Below are 18,408 nucleotides of genomic sequence, written 5' to 3' on the forward strand. Positions count from 1 at the left end.
GAGTCTTTGAACCACTTTTGTTAACCACCAGCATTACGCTTTCCATTTTTAAATTCGGAATAGAGTTGTTTTGGAAGATGATCATCAGGCATCAGGCACAACATGACCAGTCCAACGAAGTTGATATTGAAGAGCTATTGCTTTGACACTGGTGATCTTTGCTTCTTCCAGTACACTGATATTAGTTCTCCTGTCTTCCCAAGTGATGTGTAAAATTTTTCGGAGACACCTTTGATGGAACCTTTCGAGGAGTTGGAGATGCCGTAACTCAGTGGTAGAGCAAGTGCTTTGGAGGCAACAGCTTCCATATTCCAATCCCTGGGATCTCCAGGCTCCAGGTAGGGAATGATTCTTCCCTGATATCCTGGAGAGCTACTGCTGATCAATGTCAACCATAGTGAGGGAGATGGACCAATGATCTGACTTGGAATAAAGCGGAATGCTATGTTCCTGTGTTCCGTTCTGACTCTGAACTTGGCAGCATCCTCTTAGAAACTTTCTAGGGCTTGTAGACAAAAGGTAGACTAGCCATGCAAAGTGTGGAGAGACCTGGCCTCTGAAGTTAAGTTCTTTTGTCAGAGTGAAGAATCTTTCCCAAATTAATATGACCTGGGTCAGAGGTGACAGTCTAATAAAGCTATGTTTTAAGGCACACATTTTAAACAAAAAATATTCCTAATACAATTCAGACTTAATGTAATAAGAGAACAGGAAGGACATACATTTAGAGAAGATTGGAAAACGTTTATTGAATATATGGGGGGAAACTGTTTACACCTGAAAACATGTACAGCATGAAGATAAATTCAACAGTGTAAATAAGTTTTGATGGATGCAATAATGGAATACTGAATGGTTTAGTTTTTGTAAAATATGCAGGGATTTATGAGAAATCCAAAATGAACCATTGAAAGAGAAGAAGAGAAGTCATTGATATTTTAAGGATGTTTAAATGAGTATTTTAAATTGTAAGGCAGAGAATTTAATTTTTAAAATTACTTATACAATTCATATTTGTAAGGTTTGTTTTACTCATATGCATTTTGTGCACAATTTTCTGCAACATACAACTTTCATAGAAGTGCAAATTTCTTCTCTTTAAAAAAAAAGGTGTTATATTGAAGGATAATGAGCATTACTGACAACCCAAAAATACAGCAGGGTATTTGTGTCCCACCATAGACAAATGGAGGCAGTGAGAGATTTTACTTTCTTGGGTTCCATGATTACTGCAGATGGTGACAGCAGTCACGAAATTAAAAGACGCCTGCTTTTTGGGAGAAAAGCAATGACAAACCTAGACAGCATCTTAAAAAGCAGAGACATCACCTTGCTGACAAAGGTTTGTATAGTTAAAGCTATGGTTTTCCCAGTAGTGATGTATGGAAGTGAGAGCTGGACCATAAAAAAGGCTGATCACCAAAGAATTGATGCTTTTGAATTATGGTGCTGGAAGAGACTCTTGAGAGTCCCATGGACTGCAAGAAGATCAAACCTCTCCATTCTGAAGGAAATCAGCCTTGAGTGCTCACTGGAAGGATAGATCCTGAAGCTGAGGCTCCAATACTTTGGCCACCTCATGAGAAGAGAAGACTCCCTGGAAAAGACCCTGATGTTGGGAAAGATGGAGGGCACAAGGAGAAGGGGATGACAGAGGATGAGATGGTTGGACAGTGTTCTCGAAGCTACCAGCATGAGTTTGAACAAACTGCAGGAGGCAGTGGAAGACAGGAGTGCCTGGTGTGCTCTGGTTATGGGGTCACGAAGAGTCAGACATGACTAAACGACTAAACAACAACATAGACAGGAGGAGGAGGAGAAATGTGGTAACACACCAGTATTGATCTAGACATCCATATTCCTGAGCTGGCCTGGATGGTGAATGTTGGGCATCTACTGTAAGTCCAAAGTATAAGAAATAAAATCCCACCAGAGGACATAGAAGCATTCTCAGTCCTCCATCCCTCTGGGGGCTTGCAATTTCTGTGTTATTTGTTTCCACAACAGCCAAAATCCGCAAGTTCTTATACCACAAAGAAAAATACAGGTTTTTATTTTTGTTAAGTTTTCAATTGCTTGGCTACTGAAATCCTAGCTGCAACCGGCCTCCATGTCAGAAGTTCTTTAGAGTGACTAGGTTACATGTTATCAGCCCACAAATTAAGTAGAAGTATGAAAATCGATGGATAGCTGTGTTCCAGTTCCTGCCCCCCCCCCCCCGGAAGAGTTTATTAGGTAGACTCACAATAAAATACCAAGCAAACCAAATTTATCTCCCATCCCTAGTTAGAGGCCATGACATCTGAACCAGGTCCATGTCAGTCCTATGCAAACCATCTGGAGGAAAGTTAAAAAAAGGTAAAGGACCCCTGACCATTAGTAGGCTATAGGTATAGCTATTGAATGAAAATACTTGGATTTGATTTGTATTTTCACTTGAAAAAAATGTACATTAGTTTCAACTCTAACTGACAGTGTGGCATCTGTCGTGGAAGCAGGAGTGATAAGCCTTCCTGTTGTGTTATTTTGGACAGACATAAGTGCGTCTGCCTTTATTTATTACACCTATAAGCTACTTTTCTTTTGGGATGCTCAAGCCAGGTGTTCAGGAAGGCATCCTTTTTTTCTTTTCTTTTTTTAAGTAACATTGGGGTGGCAATACCTGCATTTCTCTTGGAGGAAAAGGTAGAAGTCTCTGGAACTGCTTCCAAATTCTTTCTGAGTAGCTGTCTCCTTACTGAGATAGATGGCTGCGTTAGTTTGCACAGGTGCACTTTTTGAGAGAACAAGCCCATGATTTATTGATTCATTTGATTGGTTTTGCACACGCACGCGCACACACACAAACACGCACACATACACACACACACACACATTTGCACAATACTTTAAGATATAACTTTAAAGCAGAGAACAGATAAGTAAACAGAAACATTCATATACATCCCCAAAATCTTTAAGGTGGTTAAAAATGCAATCAATAATAAAAAAGAAGCTGGAGCTGTCAACTGATTTGCACATTTTTACCCCATTTATTTTAACAAATCAATTAAATTTAAATGCATTTGCATACTGACCAAACCTCAATATAGTTTCCCTTATAAGATAATGAAAGATGTAAGGTAAGTTAAACTTTAATAAATAAGAACTAAAACAAGGTGCCCCCCCCCCCCCGTTTGCTCTTACATAGTTCATTATGTTTATTTTATTTATGCCATTTGTATCCTATCCTTCGTCTAAAGATCTCCAGGAAGGTAAAAAGCAAAATTCAGAAAAATACCATATCCATACAAAAGATAATAAAACACAGAAGCAAAACTACAACAAATTAATCAGTCTCTATTATAGCAACAGTTAGAACTCTGCATATCGTAAGGAAAACCTTGCCCCCACATTTCCGAACTCTCTTAGATACTTTACATTTTTTAAATGGCACATTTATTTCTTTTCCAGAATATAATCTGCAACATACTAACAAAAAGGGTGAGATTCTTTCCCTGCAGTCTACTGAAAAGGACCTGGGGAAGGATGGTAGTAGCTCAGTGGTAGAGCATCTGACATTTATGCAGAAGGGCCTAGATTCAACCCCTGGTGTCTCCAGGTATGGTTGGACAACAATCCAGTCGGAATTCCTGGAGAGCTGCTACCAGTCAGTGTAGACAATGCAGAGCTAGCTGGACTAATGGTGTGGCTCAGTATGTTCCTCCAGGTACCACCCTATGCCCAGGTGTGATTGATGGCAGTGTTCGAAACTTCTATTGTTCTAGGTGTTCATTTTGTGACAGGGAATTTCATTAGGGCGAGCAGTTTCTGAGCTCTGGGTACAGTACTGCGCCTAAAATTTTGGATTGAAACTGCAAAGTGGAAGGAAAAGATGACCTTTTTCTGCTTCCCCACTTCCAGCCACACTCTGGAGAAGAGACCCTCTTAAGGGAAAGGGAAAGGACTAGACCATGTGAAAAGTGAAGACAATATTTTAGCTGCAGTTCATTCACTTTCAGCTTTGTATTCTTGTTATTAACAATTGCGCCTAGACATTCCGTCGTTACACCCATAACCTAGGTTTAAGGTGCCATTTAGCTCCTAGCTTTCATATCTCAGCTTCTAATACTGATTGATGGGGTTGGTGGGCAGGGCCTTTTTGGTGGCACATTACTCGGTGGTGACGCAAAAACCAAATTTGTGCTCTCCAGGGAATGCCAGAAACCCAGAACCTCAAGCAGGGATTAGCAAATATGTCAATTACAGTGGTACCTCGGGTTACAGACGCTACAGGTTACAGGCTCCACTAACCCAGAAATAGTGCCTCGGGTTAAGAACTTTGCTTCAGGATGAGAACAGAAATTGCACGGTGGTGGCACGGTGGCAGCGGGAGGCCCCATTAGCTAAAGTGGTACCTCAGGTTAAGAACAGTTTCAGGTTAAGAACGGACCTCCAGAACGAATTAAGTTCTTAACCCGAGGCACCACTGTACTGTACATTTCCATATCAGCTTGTGAATCTTTTCCAAAACAAAACCCAACATCGCAGCTTCTAAAGCAGCATTCAGAAGCAGCACACGATTCCATTTTCCCTGATATTTCCCAACGTGATAATTTTTGGCATTTTATGTGATCTTTCACATGATGCAAAAGCCACATCTCTGCCCTTTTGTTACTTGGTTTACCAATGCCAGGACGTCTGTTTTATCAAGGCAGCCTTTTCTCGCGAATGGCTGTTGTTAATTTAATTATCACTGCCTGTATGTACCTTTCCACATTTCATTTCCGTCCTCACTGTTTACAATCCCCCCCCCCCCCGGTGTATATATACCTGCAACTCAGGGCAAACACTTCATACATCTGACAAAATGGACTGTGGTCCATGAAAACATATGCCATAATAACATTATTTATTGTTTTACGTGCTTCTGCAGCATCCAATTCTTATCACTGATTGGAATACGTAGGCACTTCCTCATTCTAGCTGTCTAATCAATCACGCTTCCCTAGCCAGAATCATACTAATTCAGTACTAAAAATGAGTGTCGTGGCATATTTCACCAAAATATAAGCAAACCTTCCTATGATTGGCATTTGCTTGACAAACCCTTTATCATTTTAAAGGGTTGCAGACTACACATTCTCCAAGAAATATATATTTTCTAAAATGCCGAAAGTAGAAGAGACTTCAGGAATTCATCGGCTCCATCATCTGGAGTTAGGTGGCTAACAACACGCTTGTAGTAGATTGAGGGCATTATCTGAGTCCCATGTATAGCCTGAATTCCAGACGAGATTGAAGCCAATTTTTATTTATGTTGGGTCTTGGTATAATATCTTTCCATCATTCAGTTGTCTTGTTCTTTCACATTGCAGAAACGACTTTTTGAAATGAAATGTCTAGTTACAAGGGTCTGCAGAGCTAATAGCACAATTACTTTCCTGGTGTCTATTAGCTGAAATTTCTTAAAGAAAGGTTATATTTTGCCAAATAAGTGATGACAAGCTGCGTTTGATGGACCGCCACTTTGTTTTGATAACTGTTGGCTGTATGAATGGGCTAACACACTTCTCAATTTGCGGAAGCTGAAGGCAGTGGGGGAACCCCCAAGGGTGGGATCCTGTCCTCCTACAATCCCTGCCATTGCAGAAGAAGGCTCCCTTAAGAGTCCTCCCCCCACCTCCCCCCCCCCAACTTAAGGACTGTGATTATTTTTAATGTTGTCTGGATGGCCTGAAGATTTTATCTATTGCTCTTACAGGTCACCTTAATATCATCTCACGGAGAAGGAGAGCGTTTCTTTTCTTTTCTTCCTTTTCTTTTTTTCCGAGTGGGCTAATATTAAGTTATACAGCACAAGGTCAGACCACTGGAGATGATAATATATGAAAAAGGCCACTGGCCATGAGAGAAACTGGCAGAAAGAGAAAGAAGCAGAGAAATTTAAAATTATATATATATATATATAGAAAAAAATATGCTGGGGGAACAAAGGGAAGGAAAAAACAAACATGAAAAATACAAAAGAGAAAGGATTGGACAATGCAAATCCAGAGAGCTTCATTTCGTATTTTGCTTGAGAGCCGATTTCTTTCTCTCTCTCTTTCATCTTTGCATTGGCCTCAGACTCTTTCTTGTATCTGGGATTCCATGTTTTTGAAAATAGATCATCACTCCATTTCCATCCTGAAGGCATATTAGTCTAATGCATCATTATTGTGATGGCTGACTGATGGCACACTCCTGCCATACATCACCAGCAGGAGCATCGTCTTACTTTGATGAAATGTTGGCGTGATACATAATCAAAGAGAAGCACACAAAAGGCCCTGGTCTTAATGAACCAAGGGCGCGCAAACTCCTCCAAATTAAAAGGCATTTGTAGGGAACAAGAGTGTTAAGAGAGAAGGCCTGGATATATATGTTAACCTATATTCCTGAGAGAGCCATTCTACAAGGGCTGGTTTATACATTTGAGAGAATTAAGGTGGCAACTACCAACGCAGGCTACTGCGGTGGGTGAGGGTTCAAATAAAAGCACACAGGCCCCACAAATAAAATGCAGAGATGCATTTTATTTTTATTTTTTAAAATAATATTTATTACTTTTAAAACTTACAAAAAAGAAAGAGAAGAAAAAAGACACAAAACAAAGCAAAAACAATTTAAAAACATACATCATACCATTTCAGTACTCTATCTTTCATTCCCTTGTTTCATCAACCTCCTCTCACCTCCCTTTTTGTATTCCACTTCTATTAATTGTTTCAGCAATTCCTTTCCATCTTTCTCTATTTTCTGTCATCTAAATATCTTAACATATTTTTACCCTTATTTTCCATTAATACTATAATGCTTATTTATGCTTAACTCCTTATAACATTTCTACTAAAGCCATAAGATTTCATTCCAACATTTTTCTAACACTCAATAATTTTACAATATTTCTATTTCTAAAAATAAACTTTAAACTTTTTCCAATCTTCTTCCACCATCTCTTCTCCCTGGTCTCGGATTCTGCCAGTCATTCGTCAATTCCATTCGCTTGGATGTCCAAAATGGGGAACTTTGGGATACGACCAAAGCGCATAAACCTCACGAGCATGCTTCTGAATGCTCTGCCCTTCTGCCTCTGTGTTGCAGATAAAATCAGCTGATGGGATCAGCTTAGAAGTTGCCTCTGCCAATGTTACTGGAATGTGCTCAGTCTCCCGATACTTGAGCAACGTCTATGTTTCTGAGACATACAACAGTCCAGGGAGGGCAGAGGTCAAGCAGATTTAAGAGTATTCATATGGTTTCTGTATGGAAAGATGAAACTGGACGGTCTCGGTGGTGAGAGAGGTGACAAATAGCTGTCTAGGGATACCTCAGGGCAAACCAGAACTTGACACTTTTGACACTTTCCTGTTAAATATGGTGGGAGACAAAAAAGGCAAGTTTTGTCTCCACAGGCTAAAGCTGATGAATTCTGGAGCAAACCTAATGAAGGATGAATGTATAAAACTTAAGAGATTCATTGCAAGTAAACACCCAACATTTCAGATGGTTATCTGAGCTGTCCAAATGTCTGAGCCAAGAATGAAAAAGAAAAGTTACGAATATCTCCCTGACAATTCATAAGACCTGTCTGAACCCTTCATTAATTCATTTCCACATTACGGCCAAGGAAACCTTTATTCACTACTGATGATAACAAGGACCAAAATATTTCAAAAGCATATTGTGAGAGATGCCTCCTAAATTTCTATTAGTCTTCTAATTAAAAACCCTGTTTGAATTGTGTTGTAATTTTTGTAGGAGCTTCAGTCCAAAGCTATGGGGTGTGTATTTTTTAATTAACACAGCAGCAATTTGCAATAGGTAATTTTAAGTTAATTACAATCTTAGCTTTTGCTCAGAGAAAATACTTTTAGGTGTTCCTGTGATCTCTCTCTCTCTCTATGGCTCTGCTTGCACTACACATTTAAAGCAGTATCATACTCTTTAAACAGCCATAGCTTTCCCTAAAGAATCTTGGGAACTGTAGTTTGTGAAGTTCCTGGGAAGACATTCCCCTCACAGAGTAACAATTCTCGGAGTGATTTAACAGTCAGACCCTCTTCCCAGGAAACTGAGGCGGCAGGACTGTCCTTGCTCAACAGACAGCACCCTAACCCTAAAATAGCTATTCACCAGTAACAACAGGCCATATAACAGAGACACAACACAGGGAGCACACCCTGGTCAGATGCCAACTCTACTATTAACACAGCAACATAATAAAAAAATAAGCAACAGCATCAAGGACTCATTCAGGTGCTCACCTTCCAGCCTGCCTGGGTTAAAGGGAGCCCTTTGTGTTGTGATACATACAAAAAAGGTAAAGGTAAGGGACCCCTGCGGTTGCAGCACTCATCTCGCTTTTCAGGCCGAGGAGCTGGCATTTGTCCACAGACAGCTTTCTGGGTCATGTGGCCAGCATGACTAAACCGCTTCTGGCGCAATGGAAACACTGTGACGGAAACCAGAACGCACAGAACTGCTGTTTACCTTCCCGCTGCAGCGGTACCTATCTATCTACTTGCACTGGCATGCTTTTGAACTGCTAGGTTGGCAGGAGCTGGGACCCCTGACTTTGCAGGGAACATGTTGCTAGTGGCAACACAGGAGCTCACTCCGTCGCGAGGATTCGAACAGCCGCCCTTCCGATTGGCAAACCCAAGAGGCTCGGTGGTTTACATTCACATGCTTATCCAAGCATGGGCTTGGTTTTTCTTAGTTGAAGATTACAGCTTCTTCATTAAATATTCAAACAAACTGAGTCTTTTCTCTGTTTCCTGTACTTGCACTCAGTTGTCTGTCTATGACCCAGCAAGGTCATGCAGTTCCTTCTGAGAAGTTTCCACTTTCTCCTTTCAGCAGAGTTCTCCTTACTGTTTCTTTGGGATAACATCAACTTCTGTACTTCTTTCTGTCGCATACACTCACTCAGAAACGTTAGCACCCCCTTCCTCTATTGCATATAGAGAGGGGGTTATCCAATACCGACTCTCCTTCAGCCTTCATGGAGATGCAGCCACTACAGTCAAGTCACACACAAAACAAAATGGAGAATATAATAAGAAGCCTTCCATGTGACCAGAGTTAACCAATCACACGAGAGTTACTGGGGACCATTCCAGAATCAAACATACAGTAATGCATTTGAGCATTCCCAATTTCAGTATATTAAATCACGATACTTAACAGTCTCTTGGCTTATCTTGAGCTCTGCATAGTATTGTCATACTTTTTCACTTCTTGTCTCTACCTGTGTATGTATGTAACTGTTAGGTCGAGCATCACACCTGGTTATAGCTGTCAACTTTTCCCTCTTTTAAGGAAAATTCCCTTATTCTGAGTAGGATTCCTCGCAAGAAAAGGGAAAAGTTGACAGCTATGCACCTGGTGCATTGGGTGAAATGGACCATTAATTTAGGGTACCACAAGTCTCATTATTGTTTTTGCTGTAGAAAGCCAAACAAAACCCCAAAACCGAACACAGCTACTCCTCTGAAAGTTCATATTAAACCAGTTTACAATTACCAACTGCCCGGGGAAAAAATGACATTCTCTGCTCTTCAGAGCAGCCTTGATGTGCAAAAAATCAGCAGCTGAAGCTTTTCACAGTATGGAAATGAAAATCTTTAGCACCCGCTGATATCTTTACATTGAGATGCTTTTAAAAGCCACCCCAAATACTGAAAGGCTTTCGGTCTTAAAATTAAAAATAAAATAAAAGCGTAATGGATACAGGTCTCCTTGTTTTTGTTTTTGTTTCATCTTGCTAAATAAAGGAAGGTGATATCTCAGCAGAGGGCAAACTGCTTGGGCAGGTGGAAATCAAATTCCCGAGGGCAGCTAAACTTTCCTAATCAACCAAGAAGCTGCTTTCCGAAGTCCTGGCGACAAACAGCAGGATCCGTTCCTGGGAAGATGCCAAGGCAAGAGTTAGCTCTTCAGGTTAATAGCACAAGAGAGGCAAATAAATAAGGTGGGGGGAGTTATCGTTTTTCATGTTTCGGCAGCATATTCTAATTATTTACAATGTCTCCTGGGGGACTCAAGGAGAACAAAGCTTACATCTTGGCAGCAAAAAATATATGCAGGAAGCCACCTCGGTTTCATTAGGGGAACAGATTCCAAACAGCAGTACTAGCATGAGACTTAGTCATTGACACAATAATAGTCCATTAGTGGTGGATTTATACTGGACCGTCCTCACATTGCTGTGAACAGAGGGGCCAGCTTGAGAGGGAGATGGGGGGTGAGGAGCAATGTTGTGCGTGTGACATCACACGTGGGCAACGTCAGCTGGGGCTAGAGCTGAAAACAGCAGCAGCATGGCCTCAATGGTTGGTCCTCCTTCTCCTGCCACTGCCATCGGTGGGGGGCTGCTTCAATCCTCATTCCCCTCCATAGCAGGACGAGGAGTCAGAGCAGGTGGCTGTGACGTTAACATGAGAATCCTGGAGGTGAAATAGTTAAAGAGGCTACCCAATCAGGACCCAGGGGGGTGGAGTGAGAGGGACTATAAAACCAGCTCTGGGAGTTTGGGACAGAGTTTGTGGGTAGGTTATATGGGATGTGGGTGGCGCTGTGGGTTAAACCACAGAGCCTAGGACTTGCCGATTAGAAGGTCAGCAGTTCGAATCCCCACAACGGGGTGAGCTCCCATTGCTCGGTCCCAGCTCCTACCCACCTAGCAGTTTGAAAGCACGTCAAAGTGCAAGTAGATAAATAGGTACCACTCCGGCGGGAAGGTAAACGGCGTTTCCGTGCGCTGCTCTGGTTCACCAGAAGCGACTTAGCCGATAAAGCGAGATGAGCACCGCAACCCCGGAGTCGCCTGCGACTGGACCTAATGGTCAGGGGTCCCTTTACCTTTACCTTGTGGGTAGGATGAGTTAGTGTAGCGAAATAAGCTGAGTCAGGAACAGTTAGGGGCTAGGAAGACAAGTAAATATCTGAGAGGTGGTTTAGTGAGAGAGCAGGTAGTGGAAGTTATCAGTCTGAATAGGCACCCCATGATTGTAATTGACCGATACCGTTTATGAAACCACACGCTTGTTAAACTGCAATAAATAAACAGAGGTTTATGTTCCAATTTAACCCTGACTGGACTCAGTATTGTACCAGGTAGGGCCTGGGTGGTGGCAACGAGAAATAAAGTGGTGGCACAGGGATCAATAGACGGTGAAACGTCCGGGGACCCTGTGTGATCGCCACAGCGGCCACTTGAAGCTGTGCCACACTCAGCTCTGCGCTCGGCCTCCTCTGCCCCCTGGTTTCTTGGGAAATTGGGGCGGGTGGCAAAAAGGCTCTGTCCCCCTGAGGTGTTGCCTCTGGGCTGTGAACAAAATGGGACTTACTTCTAAGCATAGGATCATGTGGCTTGTTGCCTGTGCAAAAGATATCGGGTGGCACCAGAGCGTATGTTTATTTTTATTTTTATCCGCCCATCATCAACAGGTCCTCAGGGCAGATTACAACAATTTAAAAATCAGGATTTAAAACTCGTAAGGCGAATTACGGTTGCATGAATAAGGGTGGGTCATAAAAACACTCATCTCAGGCCAGGGTAAAAGGGGTACACCTTCAGCATTTGCCAAAAGCTGTATGCTGGCAGTTCCAGATATTCCTCTGTGGGGAGAGAATTCAATAACTTAGTACCTGAGGGTGCCCTCTCCCGGGCCACCACTCCCCCCAGACCTCTGGGGGCAGTGGAACTACCAACAGTACCCCTTCTGCTGAGCTTAACACCTGAGAGAGTCTGTAGGGAAGGAGGTGATCTCTCATATATTTGGGGTCTGAGTCATTTAAGGCTTTCAACACTAGTGTGAGCACCTGTAACTAGGCCCGGAATTGAACCAGCAGCCAAATATGAATGCCAAGGTTTGGGTTACTTGGATCTGCATCCTAACCTTTCCATGCCTCACAACTGCTCCCACTGCAGCCTTTCAGAGGCTGTGGCAAAAGGGCCGTAATTTAGGGCTCCCTCATAAACACAGCTCCAAAACATAATTGGCCTGATTTCCACACTGCAGCAGCAATTTCTAATTATTTTACTAAGAAGTTGACTCCATCGGAGCAGCGCTGTTGCTGACAGCCTCACTCATCTGTCCCAAACTGCAGAGCTTTCATTGGCACCTCAGCATCCCGACACTCAGGCTATGAGCTGTTTCCAGTGCCAGGGCTCAGTGGGGTGACCAGATGCCATCTACTCTAAGGCTCTTGTATCTCTTTAATGGCTGTGTGGAAGAGGGGAGTTTGGCAGCTCGGCTCGCTGCTCGCGAGGGCTGAGCAAAGCTGCACCTGCTGCAATGTCAACTTTATGAAGGTTTTCAAGGTACAGGAAGCCTGCCTTCTGTCATGGAGCCTTGGCGTGGAAAGAAAGCTTCCAAGCCAAGAGTCCTTCCAAGGTGCCCAGATTCAAATTAAAGCTCCTTGATTTGAAGAATGGCTGGCAGGAGGGCTGAACTGAAAGGAAATATTCTTCCTTAGTAGAAGGTTTGGAAGCAACCTACAGGTGTGTGGTGACAGAGGGCCAGCCCAAGGGATTTTGCTGCCTGAAGCAAAGCTCAAGAAGTTGTCTCCTCGTGGTCCCCTTTCATGTACAGAAGCTCAGCAGAACATCTTGTTTCAACATCCTCTATCGCAGCCCAAGGGCAGTGGCCTAGTTAAGTGGGCGCAGGACAGAATGCATGGCACAGACCATAGAGCTCTCTCCACTTGCTGCCCCTCAGTATTTGCCGCCTGAGGCAGCTGCCTCACCCTGCCTCATGGTAGGGCCATTCCTGTGTGGTGAGGTTACTCTCAAAGCTATGGAAATGTCATCATCAGCCCACCCTGCACCCTAAATTCTCGGGGTGGGTTAAAGCAATTGGAGCACAGTATTAAAATCAGTTTAAAACAACTTACAATCACAGAAATTAGGTTAAACCACAGAGCCTAGGACTTGCTGATCAGAAGGTTGGCGGTTCGAATCCCTGCGATGGGTGAGCTCCCGTTGCTCAGTCCCTGCTCCTGCCAACCTAGCACGTCAAAGTGCAAGTAGATAAATAGGTACCACTCCAGCGGGAAGGTAAACGGCGTTTCTGTGCGCTGCTCTGGTTCGCCAGAAGCGGCTTAGTCATGCTGGCCACATGACCCGGAAGCTGTATGCATGCTCCCTCGGCCAATAAAGCGAGATGAGCGCCGCAACCCCAGAGTCGGCCATGACTGGACCTAATGGTCAGGGGTCCCTTTACCTTTACCTTTAAAAATATACATCTCAAAAGCCAGGATACAGAGGTACACCTTCAGCATTCAGTATAATGTGGTATAATGAGTGTGCCGGATGCTCCCCCTGAGGGGAGGGAGTTCCACGACTAAAGATACGTAATGAAGGCAACAGGCGAGTCTCCTTGGGGAGTGCCACCACAGAAAAGGCCTGTTCTCGTGTTCCAACTCTCCAGGACTCTTGTGGAGGGAGAGCACAAAGAAGGGGCTTAGATGATGATCACAGGGCCATAAAAAGGTATTTAATCCACACTCCTCACACACCAGTACATGAATCAAGCAAGACACAGCTATCCGATACACACAGATATGTACAAAACTGTATATATTGGGGGAGGGAGAAGTATGCAGTAAACGCAGACATTAGTAAAATATCATCAAAATGCATTACAGTGGTACCTCTGGATGTGAACGGGATCTGTTCCGGAGCCCTGTTCACATCCTGAAGCGAACACAACCCACGTCCGCGCAGGTCGTGAGTTGCCACTTCCACTCATGCGCGTGACGTCATTTTGAGCGTCTGCGCATGAACGAGTGGCAAAACCTGGAAGTAATGCTCTCCGTTACTTCCGTGTCACCATGGAGTGTAACCTGAAAATGCTCAACCTGAAGCACATTTAACCCGAGGCAGGTGGCGCTGTGGGTTAAAGCCTCAGCGCCTAGGACTTGCCGATCGAAAGGTTGGTGGTTCGAATCCCTGCGGCGGGGTGCGCTCCCGCTGCTCGGTCCCAGCGCCTGCCAACCTAGCAGTTCGAAAGCACCTCCGGGTGCAAGTAGATAAATAGGGACCGCTTACCAGCGGGAAGGTAAACGGCGTTTCCGTGTGCGGCTCTGGCTCGCCAGATGCAGCTTTGTCACGCTGGCCACGTGACCCGGAAGTGTCTCCGGACAGCGCTGGCCCCTGGCCTCTTAAGTGAGATGGGCGCACAACCCCAGAGTCTGTCAAGACTGGCCCGTAGGGGCAGGGGTACCTTTACCTTTACCTTTACCTTATGGCTGTATCTTAGAGGAAATTGCTTTGCAAAAATGCGCAGGTTCTTCAAAGCTGCATACAAAAATGTGTTTGTTAGGAGAAATTTGCGCTAAAATGCTGTCAAATTTTCATTAAGTTTTAAAATTATTATTATTGCAAACACTGTATCTGCAGAAGTGCAGAGAGTTGAATTTAAGAATGGGGGGGGGGGGGTGTGGCGGAACTGAAATTTACAGATTCATCCACCCCTACCTCCAACTCATTCTCTCAGCTTTGCAAAAACAACAAACCAACTCTGCAGCGTGCTTACAAAAGTATTTACAGCTCACAGAGCACCTTTTTGCACTGCCAATTCCTTCCTTGCCAGTTTTCAGCTCAGTTCCCTGCTATTGACTGTAAGAAAAGAGCCAGGAGTCTCGGCTGCCTGGGTTTTCAACTGATGCTGGTGCTAACAGCCCTGATGTATGCTTTTCCATCACCACAATTTGCAGCTAGTTAAATAAAGCTGGCTTTATGAGCAACTGTTACAGCCACCTTAGGCTACACAGGTGTGCTAGGAGCTGTTTGGATGATGCTGGGACTACAGTAGCTGAATTAGGGGGAAGTTACTTTAGTCTTAGAGCACCCCTTAAAGAATAATCATGGAAGAGATCAGGCACAACCAAGACTGAACACCTGAGACAGTTTTCAGTGCAAAGGCTTAGTTCCAGAATGTGCAAAGTGGCGTTATTAATTTTTTCTTGTACTGATATTACTGGCTAAAGGGCAATTTACCAATCAAATTGGCTAAATCCTTCCCCATAAATTTGTGTTCCTATTCTACAGTAGAATCTAAATTGAAAACTATATATCCTGACTTTCAGGCTCAGCCTATGCATTCCTTACAGGTTGGGTAGTCTCTCCAGGCCACGTAATCTTTCTGTTTTACACAGAACATCACATAAAATTCAGCTAGGTTTATCTGGCCAAGTCATTTCGCAGCTGGGACAATAGAAGATCTACATTTGCTACTTCACTTCATCCAGTCTCACCATGAAGTACAGGGTGTATAAAACAGCATTGAGGCATCTGCGTCCGACAAACTTGAACATGGGAAAGTTAAGCATGTGTTCAGATGTGTTTCTTTGACATCAATATGTGTGTGGAAGGGTGTGTGTGTGTCTGCCCACACCTTAGGAACGACGATGCTCAAGGTGTGTATGGTGTAAGTCTAACAAAACCGAAAATTCACGGGTGTGTGCTTAATACAAATTAAAACCTTTGGGTTGGGGGAAGAAATGAAGACTGTGTGTATGCTGGAACGATAGTATGGTGTTGTGGTTAGAGTGTCATTCTAGAACCTGGGTTCAGATCCCCAGTCAGCTCTGAATCTCACTGAGGGACCCGGGGGGCAGTCATGGCCTCTCAGTCTAATCTACCTCACAGGGGTTTTGGGAGGATAAAATCAGGAGGGTGATATTTATGTATACCGCCTTGAGCTCTTTGGAGAAAATGTGAGGTATAAATGTAATAAATAAGTAAAGGTAAAGGTAAAGATACCCCTGCCCGTACGGGCCAGTCTTGACAGACTCTGGGGTTGTGTGCCCATCTCACTCAAGAGGCCAGGGGCCAGCGCTGTCCGGAGACACTTCCGGGTCACGTGGCCAGCGTGACATTGCTGCTCTGGCCAGAGCCAGAGCCAGAGCCAGAGCCGCACACGGAAACGCCGTTTACCTTCCCGCTGGTAAGCGGTCCCTATTTATCTACTTGCACCCGGAGGTGCTTTCGAACTGCTAGGTTGGCAGGCGCTGGGACCAAGCAGCAGGAGCGCACCCCGCCACGGGGATTCGAACCGCCGACCTTTCGATCGGCAAGCCCTAGGCGCTGAGGCTTTTACCCACAGTGCCACCCGCGTCCCATAATAAATAAGTACATAGTATATATTTTTTTACTCTGTGTAAAACTTAGTTGAGCACCACCTAAAATATTATATTTTCTTTTGAACTATTATTGGTTTTTCTTATGTGAACATTCATTTGAATAAAAAAGTCAGTTGACTACAGCTCATCTGATTAAATTGGCTAATGTTTCTTTAGTCAGCAACCAGCACTCCCCCACATAAACATTTATATCTTTAAGGGGTGCCAACTTGAAGAAAATATGGGGGCGGGTGGATAATCAATCACAGTGTGGTGATTGAAAGCCAGTGTGGTGTAGTGGTTAAGAGCGGTAGACTTGTAATCTGATGAACCGGGTTCAATTCCCCGCTCCTCCACATGTGGCTGCTGGGTGACCTTGGGCTAGTCACCCTTCTTTGAAGTCTCTCAGCCTCACTCACCTCACAGAGTGTTTGTTGTGGGGGAGGAAGGGAAAGGAGAATGTTAGCCATTTTGAGACTCCGGGTAGTGATAAAGCAGGATATCAAATCCAAACTCTTCTACAAGATGCAGCACACACACAGCATTTGAATGGCAATGCCCATCAATTGGGGGGCTGCCCCCCTCAATTATTGTATTTGGGGTTGGGCAAAGGGACCCTAGTCTCTAGGTGTTAGCTCCTATGATATCTTCTGAAGCTCTTTGCTATAGCTTGATTGCCTGGGTTTTCCCCAGAGTGCCTGCAGTCTTTTTTTTTTTTGAGCTGCTTAAATTTGTAGATCTCTGAGAATCGGAAGATGGCAGTGGTTCTTTTCTGCATTAGGCCATCCCCGCCAAACCCATTTCTCCCTTCGCCGTGTCCGCCTCTGCACTAGTGCAAATCTGCGTAGAAATAAGTTGCCTCAAGACGGGCTTTCTGGTTTATGACTCTGACCTATGGACGCCAATGTGACAGAGCCTAATTGGCTTTTATAGATGGGGCCATCAGGACGGTAATTATCACTGAGTACATGCCTGCCGTTTGTCCAGGTGCCAGGACAGGAAATGTATGCGAGGCCCCTTTTTCTGTTGCTGATGTAGGGCATTAAGAGCAAAAGAAGTCTTGGGAAGTAAATGGCTGAACCCAGCTCAGGTTCAGTTGAGTCATTACTCCTTAGCGCCCAGCCTTTGTTTGTTTTCTATTTTTCAGTGGAGATCCTTTGCCACAAGAGGTTAAAGATTACTGAGATAACTCTCAATAACTGTGCCTGGCTGTTGTGACTTTTGACTTATAATTATAACTCGAGCGGGTTGCCTGAGAGTGATCTGGGTTGAATCTTATCCACTATCGCGTCGCCGGAGGAAAAGCAAGTGGCAAAGGAACGCATTAAAACCTTAACTCTTTATTAATATCTAAGAGGGGAGAAGCACAGTCACAACCCACCCCCCAAGTGTCCCTTTTTTCCAGGGACAGTCCTGGATTTACAGAAGCAATCCCAGTTTATGATTTGATCCTGGAATGTCCAGCTTTTCCTCAGGAAGCCCCTATTTTCATCAGAGAAATGTTGGAGGGTATGCAGCTATCTGACCCCCCGGAGCCACATATCCAACTCAATGGTGTAATGTTGGAAAATGTTGATTGCTTCTCCTACCTAGGCGGTTATCTTTCCACAAGGGCCAACACTGATGCTGAAATCCAGCATCGTCTGAGCTCTGCGGGTGCGGATTTCTCCCGATTGAAGTGCAGAGTGTTTGAGGACCGGCACATTCGCAGGGAAATCAAAATGCTTGTTTATAAGGCTATTGTACTACCAACCTTACTGTATGTTTGTGAAACGTGGACCACTTATAAACGCAATCTCCAACTCCTCAAAAAATTGCATCAACGGTGTCTCCAAAAAATCTTACACATCACTTGGAAAGACAGGCAAACTAATATCAGTGTACTGGATGAAGCAAAGATCCCCAGTGTCAAAGCAATGATTCTTCAACATCAACTTCATTGGACTGGTCATGTTGTGTGGATGCCTGATTATCGTCTTCCAAAGCAAATACTCTATTCCGAACTTAAAAATGGAAAGATTAATGCTGGTGGTCAACAAAAGAGGTTTAAAGACCGTCTCAAGGCAAATCTTTAAAAATGTAGTATAAACACCAGCAATTGGGAAACACTTGCCTGCGAGCACTCCAATTGGAGAACAGCCTCAGAACTCAGAACACAAGGAAGAAATGTACTAAGAGGAAGGCAACCTTGGCAAACCCTCACCATTATCAACTCCCACCTGGAAACCAATATCCCCACTGTGGAAGTACATG

Source organism: Podarcis cretensis, assembly GCF_951804945.1.
Source record: "Podarcis cretensis genome assembly, chromosome: 1".
In the NCBI taxonomy this organism is placed as follows: domain Eukaryota; kingdom Metazoa; phylum Chordata; class Lepidosauria; order Squamata; family Lacertidae; genus Podarcis; species Podarcis cretensis.